Genomic DNA, 6000 nt, shown 5'->3' on the forward strand with positions numbered 1-6000 from the left:
AAATCTAAAAAATATTTAAAGAGAATCTAAAAAAATATTTAGATTCTTATTTTTACGCCGCCTCTATAATAAAAAGTTTGTTATAGTAAAATGCAGTCCAAAAATTGGCAATTAGTATTTTAACTCAGCGTACCCGCGACTTCGTCCGCGTTTAATTTAACAAAAAAGTTATTGTTCAGTTCGAAGAGTTATAAAATATATAAATTTCTAAAATAAAAGTAGTCTAAGTTACTCCGTCCTACATCACGTCAGCTATCTGCCAGTGAAAGTCTCGTTAAAATCGGTCCAGCCGTTTCAGAGATTAGCTGGAACAAACAGAAAGATAGACAAAAATTGTATAAAAAATATTTTAGTATACGTATTTAATTTATTTATTTATTCTTAATGTACACCAAAATACAGACACATATAAAAAAAGATACAATACAAGATGTACAAAGACGATCTTATCGCTAAATAGCGATTTCTTCCAGATAACTTTTGGGTACTGGACACGATACAGTAGCAGCGGTTAGAAGTGTGCACAAATTATTATTATGCATTTAGAACAAAGTGGTTATTTTAATATTACAAACAGACATTTTATTAATGTTATTTATTTATTTTTTAATAAAGAATTTCTTTTAAAATCTGCTTGACTAGTTACAGTGCCACAATTTTCAGAACTACGTAAAATTAAATTATATATGAATATTTTTAAAACAATTAAGTATCACACTTGCATAAATTACGTTTAACTTCAATGAGCCGACAAACAATTTCAGTATTCGTTAATTTTTACTCTTTCCTGTGTGCATAAAAATGACATATATAATACATACATACATTTTTTTAAAGTGTATATTTAAAAATTACTTGTGGCACTTTTTCAAACCCAGACAAGATGACAATATAAAATACTTTCAAATTTTTTTATACATTTTTGTTTATCGTAAATATCATGTTTTCATATAGATATATTCTGCGTTGCATGCCTTATCCGGTCCGAGCATGCCCGGTCCGGACTTTCTAAGGAACACGAAAAAATTTCTACTCGGGATAGTGCTAAAATAGTTAATTGATTAAAAAATAAAAACTAAATGTTCTTAGTATTATTTTACTATTGATGGTTATAAAAATGGGTTATACATAAAACTAAAGTTATTGTTTCAACTCAAGATACCACTCTTTTAACGAGAGAGGTATAAAAATAAAAACACGATCACAAAGAGGTTCTCAATTCGGTTGGTATTTTTTTAAGTATGTAGGTACATCGATTATGCCGAAATTTCTGATCCAATTTTAGTTAATATTTTTTTGTTCGATGCGGAATAATTTCCATTTGGTCTCATAAAAGTTTAATACAGACTCGGTATTTCTTTTATTTTATACGCTTATTTTTTAGTGGGTGTACCTTTATGATTATTTTTTTTTAACCCCCGATGCAAAAAGAGAGGGGTATTATAAGTTTAACGTGTCTGTCTGTATATCTGTCTGTGGTCCATACCACAAACAGATATACACAGACACAGATAGCTCCCAAACGGATGAACCGATTTTCGTTTCGTTTTTTTTTTTTTGTTTCATAGAGAATTTTATCCCGAGTGTTCTTAGCGATGTTTTATGAAAATCTGTTCAGCCGTTTGAAAATCATCATTCAGCTCTTTTCTAATTTAGGAGGGTATCTGACTAATTTCATTTTACTTTTATTATTAACTGAATGCTGTGTTTGTCATGTGGTCCCATTTAAATATAATCGATATCTGACAAGTACGTTTTGAGTTATCTTTAGTAATGCATATTATATGACTGTTTTTTCGTCTACTTACGTTATATTACTTGCCAAAGTTATTGAAGTTGGCTTTTTTTTTCGTTGGCGAATAAAATACTTTTTTTTAAGTCAACCACGCTGCTCCAATGCGGGTTGGCCGATATATTCCCTACTATGAGTAACAATCGCTATCAGGTGTAGATGATAACAATCGCGACCGACAGCTTAACGTCATCTCCGAGGCATAGCGGGAGATCCACAAGCACTGCACAAACGCCCAGACCACGACAAATATCTGTAAGACCAATACAAATGTTTGTCATGTGTGGAGATTGAACCTGCAACCGCCAGCGCAACAGCCACAAACCAGTGCTGTGGCCGTTGTGCCAACAATTATAAACTATTATTTTTATTTCAAACAGTAATAAATTCATTGTGTTTTTTAATTTAGTTAGTAAAAGTGTTTTTAAGTAGACGTCTTTTTTCCTTAAATCTTAATCCTTAAACTTTGATAAATTGTTACGCAAATAGGTAATTAAATGAGTGTTAATAATGTACATATACTTTTATAAATAGATATCAATATTATTAGTGAACGTTGATTGGTATTGATTTGCATTATAATTTACTGAGATACATAACTTTATATGCCTTAAATGGAACCATCCATGTGTTTTGTCCCATGTGTAATATGTTATGAAGTTGTGTGACATTGTGTAATGTATTTTAATTTTGTCATTCCATATCCAAAATTATTGTACATGCTAACATTTATAAGTAGTATAGTAGTCGCAAAAGAAATGTTAATAGATATTTATAGTTTTATTTTCTAAAGTATTTCTTTTCGCATCGCGCACCAGTTCACGGGTAGTACCTAATTACTTGCGGCGAGTGGTGCCATCGAGTGTCCGTATCATAATGGCTTACTTTTTCTATGAACGTGAAAAATTGATTAAAATTCTATTTATATCATATTTTTGTTCTGTAATAGGCTTTGAACATTATTATTTTTTGATTTGTTAGTATAAGAGTATTAGTATAGGTATTAGTATGAGAGTAGTTGTAGAGTTATGTATAGCAATAGAATATAGTATTGTAGTCTATTTGCATTAAGAAAATAGTGACTCATTCACTTAGTTTAGCAATTCTCTTTGGTCAAAAAAATCGTAATAAATTAGAATACCTTTTTTTTAGCGTCGGGAAAATCCTCATGGACACCCTCCGGCGCGGGGGCACCAGAAGGGATTCAGACTCCTACTGAATAAAAACCACCACGTGTGTTCCAACTAGGCGCCTATGTGGCGGGGTCGCGGGACGCTGTACCCCACCCGCAACCCCCACCGACGCTTGCCCTTGCGGGCCCACCGCGGTGCAAAGCACCTCGGAAGGCGCACTCGAACACAAAGCGCGCCTTCCCCGACATGGGACCGTGCAATGCGAACGACGAATCCCCAACCCATCGCCCCCCCCGCGGGCGGGGATTAAGCCCCCAGCCCGCATACCGCGCCATACGGCGCTGCGCCTCAACGACGCAACCTCCTCGCGCCACCCCGGCGCTCCAGGCATAGCCCGAGGCGGACAGTGCCAACCTGGATCGACAAAGGCCAGGATGACCACACCGGCTGACTGCAGCATCGGTGGGAGGGCGCGCTGTCGCGCGCCTTAGGGCGGGCGAGCGAACCCACCCACCCCGTCTTTCACGTGGGGGAAGGAAAAACCGACTCCCACGTCTCCGCGCCATCTCAGCGCCACATCCATCGCCGCACCTCCGTACCAAAACACACTTGATCTCACAGGTCCACTCTAATGACCAGAACGGCACCCGGAGCGCATCGTCTGGTTTTGGTCCGCAAGGGTCCGAAGACCCCTACCGCCTCCACTATCCGCCAACCCGGGGACGCGCCTAGTAGAAGTCCAGCAACTCCTCCCTTTGGGGCCTAGGCCCTAGGCCTAGGTCTGGGCCCAGGCCCCAAGCGGGTCTGGGAATAAATTAGAATGCCTGTTTTAGCTTATATATATTCTTTATTGCACTTTTAAAAAATTTACAGTTATTTGTATACAGATTTAGTTAGCAACGGTGGACTTATCTCTAGAAGTGATCTCTTCCAGCCAACCTGTGATAGTGAGAACTAATGTTACATAGCAGGCGGAGAGAGTACAGTAATGTAAACATCATACAGAATCTTGAAAATAAAAACCTAATTAAATCATATTCATAACATCATGCAATATACATATACATACTACATATACACACCACTGCTTATATAAGAATATACACATAAATATTACTTATATATTTATATAAAATACATACATATTAGCTTAATTTATACAAATAAATAAAATTGGAGTATCTGTATGTAATATTAAAATAACCGCTTTTAACTAAATTCATATGTATGTATATACGCTACACATACACAAATAACGTTTTTTTTATATTTTTTGTCTGTCTGTCTGTTTGTTCCAGCTAATCTCTGAAACGGCTGGACCGATTTTGACGGGACTTTCACTGGCAGATAGCTGATGTAGAAAGGAGTAACTTAGGCTACTTTTATTTTAGATTTTTTTATAACCCTACGAACTAAACAATAATTATTTTGTTAAATTCTCCGCGGACGAAGTCACGGGCCCAGCTAGTTCGATAATAAATTTTAACACGACATTATTCACCTACATGTTTTTTTTTTTTTTACGACTCATATAAAAGAAGCAGTAAATGTTAATAGAAGTAGAATAGCAAGAATCGGGTTGTCAGCTCTAGAAACCTCAGCAATTGCCCGTTGTTGATTCTGGACTAATGTGCTATTTACCGACTTGGGCATTAGGTAAAGTTTTTTCTTCTAAACTGAGTAAATTAAACTTAAACAAAGTGAAAGCGCACATTGAAACACGTTGCTACTCCACCTTATTATCCATTTACGAGTATTCAATATATTTCCGCCTGAATACATCATATTCTATTAAAAGGCTTAAGTAATAAAATAAAATAAATATTTTTCATATATTGCCTGAACCTTTTAAGTATGGCATAAAATACCTAGGTATTCTATAGAATCCTGGATATCATTTTCTCGATATATCGTTTACCCCTAACATAATAATGCACATATAGCCTTGGTTTGAATCATTGTGTTATGCCAGGGTATGAATTACGATCTCGAAGGGGACTTGTCACTGCTGAGCGTTATCACCGCGATGCTCGGCGACGACGAGTCCTGGAAGGCGATGGTCTCTTTCTGTGAGACAGTAATGTCCCAGAAAGAGAACGACGAGCGGATGAGAGAGGGGGCCGCCGACGAGGCCTCCGTCCGCAGGTGACGAACGGGGGTGCGTAGGAGGCGCTACTTAATGCGTTTCCAGTAACGCCCCTGTGCCCTGTGGCCGGGATGGGAACCCGGTCCTGCTAGACATGGCGTCGTCGGGATTGTTCAGAGGTGAGCCGGACAGTCCGCATGGAGGAGAAGTCTGGTCTTTTCGCCGAGGCCAGCCTGTCGCTGGAGGGATCCGTTGCCTGCAGATCCGGGACCCTCCGATTAAAGCGGCTGAAGGATCCCGCAAGGGTTTTGGTCGGTAGTGCACCCCCAAGTGCTGAAGCCGACATACGGTCTAGGAATGCCTACCCGGGCATCCTGGATATCACCCGTAAATGGCTTACCATGCGATATCAAAAAAAGGGTATGAATTACGATAGTACCTACCTAACATATACAAAATTGAGGCACCTTGTATACAAAAAAAAATCAAAATAACAATCAAGATTAGAGATTTAGATTAGCAGGTATATTAAAGAAGGGTTCAAAAACATTCATAGACTTTTTTCCCTATTTACAACAAACACACACGGTCATCGGCTCCTAAAGTAAGCAACTTAATGCTTCTGTTATAGGTACCAGCCCACTGATATAGCTACATATTTTTAAACTATCAGAAAGATACTGTGTAACGTCTCATGAAGCTGAATTAATTAAAAAGCAAAAAAGAGTATATAGAAAACAGTTAGTGAATAACAAAATTCCACTGTGTGCAAATAGTTTCGTATCTAAAATACCTCAACGATATTAGTACGAGTGTAGTATAAAGAGTACATATGACTGATAACGTTTTAGTGATTTTTATCTTATATGTTAGTTATATTCAAGATATTTCACCTCATTAAATGTAACAGTGTTATGTAATTCACGAAACAACAAATATGTATTGTTGCCATTTAAAAAAAAGATTCTGTCATTCTCACTCTCAGTGCT

This window comes from Melitaea cinxia, chromosome Z (assembly GCF_905220565.1).
Source record: "Melitaea cinxia chromosome Z, ilMelCinx1.1, whole genome shotgun sequence".
Lineage (NCBI taxonomy): Eukaryota > Metazoa > Arthropoda > Insecta > Lepidoptera > Nymphalidae > Melitaea > Melitaea cinxia.